The 14,261-nt window shown below is 44.1% G+C and overlaps 1 protein-coding gene across 1 annotated transcript in view; it reads left to right on the plus strand.

Annotated features, from left to right (window-relative positions):
* RESF1 (retroelement silencing factor 1) overlaps window positions 1-14,261 on the plus strand; it is a 39,047-nt gene that overhangs the window by 5,977 nt on the left and 18,809 nt on the right. Inside the window, 3 exon segments of the mRNA XM_030959497.1 lie at window positions 2,638-2,815; window positions 9,222-9,306; window positions 12,467-12,570. The gene's annotated coding sequence lies outside the window, so the exon portion shown is untranslated.

Genomic DNA, 14,261 nt, shown 5'->3' on the forward strand with positions numbered 1-14,261 from the left:
GTCTGTTTTCAGGTCTTAGTTCTTCAACATTTTGCTGTTGTTACCATGAAGTGTAATGAGTAGAAATCTGCAGCTGTAGTCCTGCATCAAGCATCCTTATTTATTTAAAAACTTTTTGACATAAATATTAAAATTGAAAATTTGTGAGCATAACAGGATGTTCTTTTTGTTTAAGTGGGGGTTATACAGCTTGAACTTCACCCTACTTGCAAAAATCACCAGTGATGGAGGGAGGGTGGCCATGTTGTTTTTGATGTTGAAGAATGCTGATATCAGCCTAACTGAAACACCTCAAAATTAAACAATATGAGGATGTTAAGAAACTGGTGTTTCCTGATGGGAACTGGCACTGGCATAGATATGGGAGACAGATGTTTCCTGATAAAAGGAACCAATGGGTGGTAGTACTAATCATGTATTTTGAATGAATTATGCTCTGCTGAGCTAGCCTAGCAATGTAGGTCATGGCAGTCAATCACGTTATCGTATAAAAGCCCAAGCTCTCTTTTTTATGGTAAGGATTTCTAGCACATTCCTTTTAGGAGAGCGTGTGGAGATTCTTCCTTCAAGTGGGGATGCTTCTTGTGGTAACTCCTTGGGGCTGAGTAAAGAAATTTGCCCATGGTCATTGGTTTTGGTGGGTGACCAAAACCAATCTCTTCTTGACAATATTAAGCTAGTTTTGAAAATACCAATTTAATAAATAGTGCACTACAATAGCTTTTGTACTGAGGAAGGTCATGGAGCAGATCATCTTGAATGACGTCTCATGGCACCTATGAGGTAACCAGGGGATCAGGCCCAGCCAGCATGAGCTTGTCAAAGGCAGATCCTGCCTGACCAACCTTGGTTTAAGACAATTTAGGGGAACACTCTACAATTACTTCCCCTTAGTTTTAACCAATCCCTTTCCACCAATAAGGAGAAACAAGTAGAGGAGATATAAGTGGAAAAATAACAGTTTACTTAAAAAAACCCCAAAATAGCAACAGGTAAAACATAACAGGAAGAGCACCAGTTTTTTAGGAAGTTGCTGAAATTTCCCAGACTCCCAGGGAACAAAGAGAAACTCAAAATGGCAGAGTGATGGCTTCCCCAAGATGGTGCCTGCCATGGGGAAGACAAAGGGAAAATGGCTGCAGCCCCCTCCTCTCCCTTTATCTCTCTGGTAGCTGGTACTCTGTCAAGGGCTGGAACTTGTGGAGGGACTTAGCCTTCTTCTGGGCAGAAGACAGCAAGGCAAAGCCTTGGAGCCTTCTGGCCTGGCTGGGCACTGCTGGTGGGCTGGGGTCACCATGCTGGACCACCCTCTCCACACCAATGGAGAGGGGAGTTTGAACCAGGCCCTTGACAGTAGACAGTAACTTAAGTGAGGTGGCCAACACCCCAAAATTCATTCTCGTTTCACAACTTCTTAAAAATGGCCGATTAGGTCTATTACAAAATGAATGATTTGTTGAATAGACCAAGGAAAGCAGACATAAGGCTTAAACCAGACTTGTTACCACACAGGATAAACAAAGAGACACTGATAGTAGACAGACAGTGCTGTGTGATTGAGGTACCTATATTACAGCTAGTGAAGAAATTATATAGATTGGGATTCACTGTATTTTACCATCCAATTGCTGATGGACTGGATAGTAAAATACATTGAATCTTACATCAAATCTTTCAGTTTCTGGAAAAGTATCTACAAAGATGTGTCCAAGCTTCATAGGAGAAGCCACCCTACACACTTCCAGGGAGTGTGTGAGAGGTTTCCATCTCTGTAATAATTTGTGTGGCTTTTATAGTTGTAAAGAACAGTGTCTTGGTCAATGACATTTACTTTTCTTAATCTCTTCCCACATCTTCTCTCCAGACCAAGATGTTGATTCTTAGTTGGGGGTCTCAGCCCTTCTGACACCAGTGATGACCCTTGCCAGGCCTTTGGCCTTGCCTGGGGTCTCTCTTCCATGTGCACCAGCCATCTGTGGTAGGGAGGGGCATCCTGCACACACAGGGAGCTGGGCTGCTCTGCTTCTCTGGGCTCAACAGTGTGCCTGCAGGCAGGTGTTGCAAAATTCACTCTGAGATAGTTTTTGATTGGGAAATGCAGCTTCTGGAGTTGCCACTGTTACAGTAGAGCCAAAAGGCATGCCAAAGGCAAGAGAAAGCTCCACCTGAGCACCTGGACTTTTAAAGACTGTGGGAAAGAAGTGTGTTCACTTCATCTCCAAAGAAAAAAACCCCACTAACAAACTGAGAAATACGGTTTATTCAGTATTGGATAACACTGAATAGAATCACATTAAGAGTCCTGGTGTTGGGAGGAGACAATGCTAAAAACAAAAAGGAAGGCTGGGAAGGACAGCCTGATGCCACATGAAGGCTACAGGAGTAAAACACAACTGTCCTATAAGCATTTTACTGAAGTCCAAAAAGATTCATGTACTGGCTTTCCTAGATCAGCTAGGTGGATTACCCTGTTGTAGAAGCAAGCCAGGTGTGACAAGCTGACTTTCCCTTCATGAAGCTGTGCTGGCTGTGACTGATGATTGTTGTCCTCTGTGTGTTTTACAGTACCTTTCAGAAAAATGTTTTCCATGATTTTACCAGACACTGAAGTGACACTGACAGGTTTCTGCTTTCCAGGGTCCTCCTTCATGCTCTTCCTGAGAACTGGGGCAACGTTCACCAGCTTCCAGTCAGCTGGGACTTATCCAGACTCCCAAGATCATTCAAAAACCATCAAGAGAGACTTTGTGATGACATCAGCAGCTCTTTAAAGACGATTGGATGAGTCCCATCAGGATTTGTCAGAAGTCAATAGGTAAAAGTGGGGGGGAAATACACTGTTGGAAGTGGTGAAATGGGAATTTGCAAAGTGAAGTGACTACTGGTCTACATGTGCTTAAGTTTACTGTAAACATTCTGTGTTTGATTGGCAATCTGAGATTATGGCAATTTCCACCAAGTTATCTCTTATGTAGTTGTAAAGAATTTTGGTGCAGGAAAACTCCTGTGTGCTGGTGCTGTCGTGACATCTAAAATGTATCTAAAATGCAGTTATAAAGAGAGGGAAATGAGAATTATGGATGTTTATGTACTCCTTTCTTTGTGTGTGTTTAGTTGATTCAGGTTGTTTTTCTATAACACCATAAATCAGATGTGCTGAATTAGATTTAAATACTTTAGGTTAAATGAGACATGCCACTACAAGTCCAGAAGCAGAAACAGGAGAGTAAAATTTTGCTGGCTGGCAGCTGAACTGTTGTCCTTTCAGTTCTTAGAATCTTCTGTTTGCTGAACTACATTCTGCAGAGGTACAAAATAGCTGTGATCACAGTGGCTGGAACTGAAATGCACATTTTATCGGGTTTTGACTCTATTAAAGGGAGCTTTTAGCAATGAATAAGAATATTTTAGAGCTATGGCGAGTACCTCAGTTACGCTTGTGGCAGAGGAGATTTAGACCACTTAAAGAACCACTGGCACAGATAGCTGGAAAAGTGGTTTTATTGAAGTAAAATGATGTAAAAGTGAGGTTTAAGGAAGTGCCCTGGTGAGGTTTAATCTTACTGTACAGATACAGTAACAATAATAATTCAGAAGTATTAATACATTATCTTAATGCTCTGTGAAAGAAAGTTATGCACAATATCAATCACCTGAGATCTAAGTTTCTCTTAGAGGCGAGAAACCAGCTCAAGGAGAGGTTACAACCATGCAGCTGGGTGAGATCAAAAAAAAAACCTCACCTGGGCTTTCATAATTGTGGAATAAAATGGTTGGCTTGCAGTCAAGTTAAATGTCATGGAATTTCCATGAAATTCCTTGCACCCACAATTTTATTTGTTCCTTACTAATTAGTTCTGGAAGAACTACCTGCTATTGATGTCTTATTCCCTTGGCTGGTGTTCCCAACTTTCATGCATCAAAGCTCTTTGTGTCTCCCTGTTCCTATGTGGGTTTTCAAAGAACAGGTTGGAACTAGCAAAGTGCTTGACCTGGTCATGGCCTAGGCCTTTACCTCCTTGTGAGCCTGAGCCAAACTGTCAATAATTTGGTCAAGGAGTTGAGCTCATTCCTGAAGTCAATCTGCTTTATTGACTGTAAGAGTGTTAGTACAGTTACCTCTTGCCTCTGTCATCAGTGTGTGTTGCGTTGCACATAAGTGGTGAGGGTACAGTTATTTGATGAGTTGCTTAGCTTAATAATTATAATTAATGCTTATTATATACTACTGCACAAACAGACACTGATATCATGGAATATTTTTAGGAGAAGGGTTGGAAGTGTTTGTGGCTCATACTCCACTCCCAGGTGCAATGTGTGCACAGCAAGGGATAGAGTAGCCCAGCTGACTAAAACCTGGGCCTTTCATGACAACAATTTAGAACCTAGAAGACTTGATATTTGCATTTGGAAGAGTGAGTAGATTGGGTAAAGAAAAAAACACTGCAAGACAGTTTGAGAAATACCTTTGGTACTGGCATGCAAAAAGATTCCTTTAAAAATTACCCCAACATTTCACATTCTGGGCAGGACCCTGGCATTTACCAGGAAGATAAAAAGTTCCTGGTGTTCTTTGAGGGCTAACATTTGGAATATTTTCTTGTGTAAGATTCCCATCTATATGTGGTAGGAAACTCAGCAAGATAATGGTGATGAGAGACATCAGGAGTGGGAGAAATTTCAGCTAATACTGCTTGAGCTACCTTAGCATCAATGGCAGGACTATAGGCATAGCCTGCAGGTAAATGAGTAAAGGTATAATTAATGCAAATAAATGAGTATGGTATAATTAATGCCATTCCAAGTACAAGCAAAGTGAGCTTGGTAGGTCTGGTGGGTGGGACAGTGGCATAATGTTTTTAATGTCCAAAGTGACTGTGCATAGATAAGAGGAAAGATAAATGGCATTGGTGGTTTTGGCAGCTTTTGTGACTGCAGTATGAGGCAGAGAGGGGGCAAAATTTATGCCTAGGTAGCTGTCACAGGCAGGATGGAAGCTTCACCCAAGGTTTATCACATGAACCCTCCTGTTGAGTCACAGGGTGCAGAAAGGATCCCATTGCTTTCTAAACTCCTCCTCAGAGAGGAGTCTGCGTGTGGCTGGATCCAGTCCTAGCTCCAGACTTACTCAGAGGTTTATGTCTAAAGAATTCCACAGGTGTAGTTGAATCTTTATACAACTTCATCCCACAGGATAAAGGAAGGCAAACCAATATGAAAAAATTATTTATTTATATGGTGCTAATACTGATGATCTTGATCGTAATGCTAGCTAGACTAAAGGACTTTAATCAGAATTAATTACTACACAGTATAGATAGTTAACTGTAATTACAGTGACAATAAAGCTGGCAAAATAATCAAGTAGAGATTGATGTTGCTCACTTATACCAATGTCTGTGGGCATAGCTCTTTAACTCAGCCTCAGGAAATAACCTTGGAGGTGTCCTCACTCAAAGGAGGAATCTCCACAGACCCTTCTAGAAGGGGGTGTGTTAAAAGTGTGGGAACTATAAACCAGTGAAGAAAATAGTGAAGCTCAATATGAGATGGGCCCCACACATCAGAGCATCAGTGATCAGAGCAGACATTGAAACCTGATGGAGGTTTTTGTTGCCATGGCATCGGGTGGGAATGTAAAGTAGGAATGGAGCAGTGCAGTCTCAATACCAGGAAATGTTTTGTCCAGCTGCTACCAGGTATATCTCCTACCAAGAAATACTGCATGCAACACAACCACTAAGAACAGAAAATTTGACCACTCACAGCACTTTGCACAATAATGGCTAATAAGGTATAAAAGGACCCTGATTTTGTGTTCAGCTGAGGGATGAGAATTTGACATGAAAATTGTAGGAATGCATTTTCCTCACCCTCTGCAGAAGGGGCACCTTTTGGTAAGACTTGTGCCCTCGGCTGTGCTGCGTGTTTTGACGTGAGAAATTGAGCTTGTGATTGCCATTCTGTTGTCAGGGCTATATTTAGCTTCTCTGTAGTTTATGCAGATACTGCTGGCACTCCAAAAGAGCCATGTCTGTTGCATTTAGTAAACCATAGCACTTGTGAACCTGGCTGGTTCTTTTGAATGCAAATAGACTATTGGAGCACCCAGTGCCAGGCCTTTAGTTGTGTATTTGTAACAAGTCTCTGCTGTTAAAAATTGGGACTGGGTTTTTATAGAGATCCACTGTCAGTCAGATGTTTCTGGGCCAATTGTTTCAGCTCGGCAGCCTTTAGCTAAGCAGTGTCAGGTAAATTATCAATATTGTCACTTCTTTGTTGCTTTATCAGGAACTTTTTTACGTTCTCACCCATGCCAATTTCTGCCAGGAAACATTGTTCCTCACATCCTCAGAATGTTCACCTTTGAGATTATTGAATCAGGCTGGTCTCAGCATTCTTCTACACCAAGTGCAGTATGATCCCCCTTCTCCATCCATCACTGACAGCTTTTACAATCAGGGTATTGTTCCAGCCGCTTTACCCCCACGGAGGTAGAGTGTCCTGCTCCAGTGGCCCTGGTCAGATGCCAGGACCCACTGGACTTGTGAGCTGACTGGCTGGGGCTGTTGAAAGGAGAAGTGGGTGCAAGCGAATGCTCACTGTTTTTTGAGTTCTCTGAAAAGAGACATGAAGAGAGTCCCGATCAGAGAGTCAGCTGAGTAACAACAATCACACCCAACGTGGCTACATGTCATCCTACTTTATTCATAAAGTAGGCATATTTATCCTTCATTTTTGGTATATTTATCCTTCTCTATAGACTGTCTCACACCACTAATGCTTAAAGCTCATTGGTTAAGTTGCTGTATTCACACATACATGTTAATTACTGATTGGCTGTCACGCTATAAGCATTTTTAGCTAAGGTGTGCCAAATTAGCGGTTCCCACAATGTGCTTGGCATCTGGTCTCATCTTGGCACAATGCTCATTCTTCCTTGTTGAATCCATTCGAGGAGAGTACATGGTCTATCTTGTTCTGAGGATAGTACATGGTCTTCAAAGTAACTCTGTAGTCTGCAAGTCAGGGTTGTCCAATTCCTCTAGGAGAATGGCCTTGTTCTGCTAAGAATCCTTCTACAGAGACACAATGAATTTTGGAGCTTGCAGGATCACAGGGTGCTAACAGCATGGGTCACTGGAGGCAGGGGAGGTGCTTCTCAGAGTCCCCAAAGTAGGGGGAGTTTGATTCAGAAGTACCAGGAGATTGTACCTTCCCTGGAGCATCATGGAAGGTCTGGTCTATGAGTGGTTCTGTCTGTGGAAGTAAAAAAGCTAATGCCTTTGTAAGCCTTTCTAGTTAGAAATATCTGCAGCATGGCCTCACTGAGTAAGAGTGGACAAATTATTGGAGTGGAATACTTGTAAAAGAATGTACTGTCTAGAGCTTATCTGAAGCTATCTGTATGTTACCATTCTTTCTTGTAGCTTATTGCATCTTGCTTATCTGACAAGTACCTATAGACCAGTGAAAAACAAGGCATGTAACACAGAGGTATATAAATATAAACTCTGTCACTGACCCAGCTGGGCAAGGTTCAGCTCAGCAGAGGCTGTTACTTGCCTGCTCTTTGTGGTGCATAGCTCTGCAGCTGCATGCAGTGATAAACTGCTGCTGTGCAGACCTGACTAGAATTGTATAGGAGTTACTCCACAGTGGAGGTTAGAACCTCTCGAAAACAGATCCTCAGGCTGCCTGGCTCTTAGGAAGTTGCACTTGACTGACCTTGGGAAGGGCTGAAGGGGCTTCTGTAACCTGTGGACTACTGCAGAGGGTGAGAGAAGTGTTCCCCTCCCTTGTGATCAGCTGAAGGCAGAATTTTGACTGTCCATGAGGGCACACAGATGATGATGCCATTGATGGTGGCATCTACCTCCAAATGGGAAGTCTCTGTAAGGTGGCACCTGAGAAGGATCATCAGGTTCTGTCTAGGATGCTAACTGTGTGTCTGATAAGCCTGGTAACCAAGGGCTGGGGGTTGCCAGCTGATGAAGTGATGGGAGAGGCACTAGGGCCCTTGCTCAAGCCCTGGTGGGAAAAGGTGCAGCTTTTGGGGGCTTGTTGGCAAAAGCTGTTAAAACAAATGTTTCAACAAGGGGCTCTGTGTGCTGCCTGGTTGGAATACCTGGATCTGAAGAGGCTTTCAGGATTACTTGTGTCAGGACCCTTTAGCACAGGCTTAAGGAGGTTTTTAACTACCCTGACACAAGAGGTTTGGTGGTAACTGTGGCTGCATCCTGACAGAGGAGGCAGGATGACAGAATGAGCATAGCAGAAAATAGCTGGTAGTACGTACAGGTAAAACATTATAAAAGAAAGGTTGTAAAACATGGTTTAGGCCTCGCTATTCTGGCTAAGCTGGCCTGTTGAGTTCTCATGAGGAAAGAATCATAAGAATGAGAAGCAGTTTGCGTAACAATCTATTTTTGTGAGAGAACAGTTTCCACCTGCAAAAACAAGGAATCTATCCCGTCAGAGTCCGTGAAGAAAAAATGTAAACCTATCTAGAAAGAAAAAAGTTTGATGGACACGTATGCTCGCCATTACCAAGCAATGAACTGAGTTTCAGTGATTTTCTGACCTATTGGATTCCAACATGGTGCCTTCTGATACCAGATAAAATGAGCTGTGTGCAATGAAGAGTCATCCATTCTGTTTGAAGATGATCATCTCATCCATCTCATTCCTGTCTCTAACTCGAAGCCATAGTGACAAGCTAGGACCATGTGGTGCTGGGCACCATGTTAGCTGGCTCTGACTGGGCCGGGACTTTAACTAGTGGGTGCTGCTGGGCCTCAGATGGAAGACAAACTCATAGGACTTTATCTGGCACACGGGCTACATCTAAAGAATGATTGATTCTTGTGACACACAACTCATGGCTTACAAGAATCTCAAGGTATATCCATTATAAGTTATAGGACTAAACATGGCAATGAACCCCTCCCCTTGTCTCCAGCCTGGCTTCTGCAAGGGGTTCCTAATTTTTGTTTGGTCTTGACAGTAACAATGATGGATTTTACTCTTATTGAAGATTTGTGCTGCATGTAGTCAAAGTTCCTCCTCTAGCAAGGATTTTACAGTTACTATTGGTTGGTATCTTAGTCTTGTTTGCCTCTCTCACAGTTACATTCCCAGAAAATGTAAACATCTTAAGTTTCCTCAGCATTTGTCTAATTCAAGGATGTGATTTTGTTTTATCCCCAATCATTTTTCAGGAAATACCCAGTGCAACGTTAGCAGCCTGAAAGGTTTACCTTGGATGCAAAACTCTGCTTTCTTTGCTAAGATTCCTGCATCACTGTAAGTATTGCCTGGACAATGATGTTGATATTTTTTGGGAATTTCATATGCCACTTCATTCTCCTGTCTTCTTTTGTTATTGGTGTCTTATGAGAGCAGAGAAAGTCAAAGAGTGAAGAAAGATAGAGCTGTCTTTGAATCTCGAAAATAACACCTATGAAATCATAACACTGGGTCTTTTATTTTTTATAGGCTAGTTATGAGTGGTACTTTTCATTCTCAAATTTGAAATCAGAAGAATCCTAAAATCTAAAAGAGTCCGTGAAGGAAAGTCAGGAGCCTTGGTGATTTGGGAGAAATGGCATGAAACATTCTGTTTAGAGACTGTCTGACACCTTGCACAAAGCAAGGTGTTTGTTCTGTGCTAGCTGGGTGTCACCATACTGAGGAGAGCTTGCCGAGATGCAGACGAGCATTCATTCTTGTATTTTGTCATGGGGGCTTTTGTGCTTTTTGTGCATTTTTGGAGGCTGAAATAGTGTTTGGCTTTGAAAACACTGCCTCTAAAAACTTTACAGAGCAACATGCTCACCCATTTGGGTTTGTTGGTTGTACCAGTGGGGGGCAAAGCGACATGGACCTCCTTATGCATCTGTAGGAGATCAGTTTATTGTAGAAATTGCACCCTTTTTATACTTTTCATCTCTACCTGACATAACTGAAACCAAACCGAGACCTAACAGAACTTAACAGAAAGAAGGCACCCATTGGCTGGCTCAGCTGCCATGCTGCTGTCCACGTGCTCTACCATCCAATCACCTTCCTGCTTATATGCTGTGTTATAGTAACCTCATGGAACCAGGTCTAATAAGCTCTCGGAGGCTTATTACACACCCACGGTAGCTCAGCTACTCTTGGAGGCAATACAAATCTACAGGATGGCTTCTGTTGCAGTGCTGGAAACAAAAACGTTTAATAAAAGGCAAAATAACAAACAGAAAAACCAAACACTTTACAAAAGCGAGTAGTTTCTTTGTTCACTTCTTTTTCTACTAAATTGCCCAGGTGGGACTTTTTGGCTTCTGTCCAATTAGCTGTCCGTAAGTTTGAGGTGAAGTTTTCTGGGCCTATGAGGTGCCTTTCTTCACCTAATCGAGGAGAGAAACTTAAGGGCTTCTTTCCTTTTTGAGGGGACAAAGGATAGTTTTGTCACTCCATCAACAGAGGCGCACATCCTACAATGCTGTCCACATGCTCCTCCAGACAAGGACAATCTCCCAGCTGTCACTCAGCCGCTCTGGCAGTGATATCCCTTGCATGTGTCTCTGATACCTGGAAGAGCACGGCTAAAGAGAGAGTTAGTGTTATAAGCAGCAGTTCCCACATTTTGGCACGCTCTAACCAATATCTGCTATGTCACAAGGATGTGGGTTATGAACAGCAAGCAGTGCTTTTCTACAATCTTCATTCATGTTTATGAAAGCAAGCTGCTGCAACAGCATAGTTCTGGCCTCATCACTGTTGACTTGTCGGGAGAGCATGGCTTGCAGTGTGTCCAGGAACTGCACGAACGACTGCGCTGGACCCTGTTAAATCTTAGCAAAAGAAGATTAGGATTGATACTCGTTCCTAGGAGTCACCCCAGGGCCTGCAGGGCTAGGTGAGCGATGATATAAATGCACCACGCAGGCAGCCTGCCTGCACTGCAGGGACTGCAAAGAGACCCTCTCCAGTCAGCTGTGCAATGTGATTGATGGATTTCTGTCCTGCAGCACTTCTGCCTGGGCTGTACACAGCTCTTGGTAATTGGTTAGCCAGAGTACAAACTGCCTTGCTGTTAGAATCAGTTTTGTTATTGAAGCCTCCAAAACAGTTACTTTCAAGAGATAATGGGTTAAAGCATAGAATGTAAAGCATCTGGGGAAAGCTCAGTGTTTAGGAAACCACATAGAGCAATAAATTGGTTAAGGAATGGGACACAATGACAGGAAAGGGAGATAGGAACAGGGAGTGATGGGCTCAGCGCATTTCGGAGCCAACAAGGTCAGCTTGACCCAAAGGCCTCTGCCAAGCTATGGGAGCCAAGCCAAGTACACCGGGGATTGCCCAAATTAGGAAGGAGTTCAAAAGTTTAAAGGAGGAAGAGTCACGGGACGCCCCCTGCCAATGATGAAGGCAACCGGAACGACCACCAAGATGCTCCTCAAAAGAAAAGCCCCGCCCTGCGCCCCGCCTATACCACGCCTCTATATACATATGCATGCAAAGATATGATTATGTATGTACTATGATGTAATCCTGTAATCAAAATGTATAAAAGGCTTGCCTTTGTCACGGGTAACTCAGAAATCCATTTAGTGATTTCTCCGACGCGTCGCTAATAAAATACCTCCTGCCTATTTGACTTAAACCAAGTCTTTGAGGCAGTTTATTCTCGCCTTTTGGGGCAAAATCCGGCATCATTTCTGGCGACCCAGGTGGGACCAGACAGGAGATCCAGACCCTAAGGGGGTCCTCCTGAGCCGGGTCCGGGGGTCGGGACCCTCTGGGCGCCCCTGACGAATTTCTGTCAGAAGAAGAGACTCCCCCCCCCGGGCCAGCGCTCTTCGGTGGACGAAGGCTTCTCTGCATCTCCTGCTCCAAATTAAGAGGTATTTACCATTGTCTATAGGTTTTGGATAAAGCGCTTTTGTCGAGGAACTGGGGTCAGACGTGACCGCCCGAAGGGAAGCCGTGGGGACGCCCAGGCAAAGCAGGTTAGAGTCCTGCTAGAAAGAAGCAGGTTAGAGTCCTGCAGGAAAGCGGTACTTGTTTTCCCCACAGTCTTGATGTTGCTACCTTGCTCAAGGGTACTTGTTTTTCTCTTGTATTAATATCGTTGGTTTGTTCGAAACTGTGTTTAAAACTATAACATTGTGATCTAAGGGTTAAAAAGAGCGGTTGGTCTTTTGTTTCCTTTCTGAACCAAAACCCAGGAATAGTTCCAGGCTGACCGGGAGCACGTCCAACAAAGCCCGGGACTCTGTCCAATTTTCTCCACTCCCTTGGAGGAACTTTGAAGGGATACATATGTTTTATGCCATTGTCTGACTCTGTCGTATGCTTTTGTTTGACTTTGTCGTATTGATTGTAGGAATTTTGCAAGGAGACGAATTTAGTGTTTTTGTGTTGTCTGTAATTTGTTGTGGTATTATCTGCAAAACCGTACCTTGGTTTACAGCTGTTTTGCGGGTGTGTGACAGCCCGAAGCCGACCAGTATCGGTACCTTACGGTCTGCCAGCGACATCTCGTGGTAAAGCAGTGTACTCTGATAGACCGGAAAGGTAGGACAGTTTAAATAAAGGTGTGTGGGTATGAGTGAGAGTGAATGAGACGCAGCATCGCTGCGAGGCGAAAGGGAGTCCCGCTCTGCAGTTCCTGTTCCTCACGAGAGGCCAGGTCAGAAAAGGACAAAGCGATTGGATATTGTATGAATGAAGTACTAAAATAAACTGGCATACAGTGCTTGCGGGAAGGAGATTGACTCAGTTGAATAGAAAACACAGACCCAGGAAATAGCAATGGGGAATCAACCAAGTAAAGATATAAATATGAAAACCCCCTTAGGATGTATCCTAAAGCACTGGAAGGACTTGGGGGGGATTCCGGGGGAAATGTAAGTAAGAAGACACTCCTTAAATACTGTACGCAATGGTGGCCGCTATATAAATTGGATGATGGTGAAAAATGGCCACCGGAGGGAACAATTAATTATAATACAGTCTTACAACTGATGCTTTTCCTTCGTCGGCTCAATAAATGGGATGAGGTGATGTACGCAGACATGTTTTTTACTCTGAGGAATAAACCAGAGTGGCAAAAAGAGTGCGGAATCAATGTAGCCCCTCAGGACCCCCTAGTACTAGCCCTGGAGAAAGATAAGAAAGGTTCAAAGCCTAAGGAACGTTGCTGTGATGCATGTAGCATTGGACAGCAGTGTCTTAAGTTAACAAGGAAGGATAGTGGAAGGGAGAGCGAAATAAGCCTATGGGAGTACCATCCGTTCGCCCCCGGACGGGAAGGGCCTCTTCCCAGGCCAGAAGAAGAGCAAGGGGAAGCTAGCCCATTAAAGGAACTGGAGCGATGGTGGAAATCTAAGTTTGGGTGTAGCCCTGATAAGTTAGACAAGAGTTGGGGGGTTAGCCCGTTAAGGTCGGGGGACGACGGGGGAGAAGGCAGCCCGCAGGGACTGGATAGTCCACAGGGGTCGGGGAGCTGCAGGGATGCTGGAAGCCCACCTAGACTAGAAATTGAGAGAGAGGAAGGCAGTCCGCCGGGAGCAGAGAGCCGAGGGGAGACGCGTAGCCCACCCCGAACTAAGCCCATATGGGGATAGTAGCACACCCAGGAATGGAGGTGTCCGTAAAATGGAAACCAGCACACCAAGGACTGGAGACAGAAGTAACCCACTGGGAGACGACGCCTGTAAGCTGGGGTATAGTGAGAAGGATGACAATGAGACATACATGAGAGAGGCAGAGAACAGCTCACAGAGGCTGAATATAGTAATTCAGATAGAGGATAGGAGAGGTGGAAGGGAAACAGAAGATGAGGAGGACAGTAGCCCGGAACAGGATAGGCGTCGGCAGAGGCGGGAAGAAAGGCGACAGATGCAGAGCGAGAGGCGGTTGGATTGTGTAAACCATGCTAGGGGAGTAGTGGGGAAAGAGTTAACAGAAATAGATGGTGAAGGTGAAGAGCAGGAAAAGGGAAAGAGAAAAGAGAAGAGAAAGAATCGGGAAGACATTGAGGGCCAGGAAGATCCTGGGGAAGGGACCAGTCACTCGTATTACACCAGATCTGTGGCACGGAGGGAAGCAAAGGAAAAGGATGGAGGGAACTATACGGTAGCTCCTCTCCGACAAGTCATGCCGCTTGTAGGGGAAAGGGGTACGAATAAGGGTGCCATTCACAACGAGTGATTTGAATAGCTGGAGGGATGAAGCAAGAAACTTTAGGAAGAATCCAGAGGGAG

Source organism: Camarhynchus parvulus, chromosome 1A (assembly GCF_901933205.1).
Source record: "Camarhynchus parvulus chromosome 1A, STF_HiC, whole genome shotgun sequence".
Classification (NCBI taxonomy): Eukaryota; Metazoa; Chordata; class Aves; order Passeriformes; family Thraupidae; genus Camarhynchus; species Camarhynchus parvulus.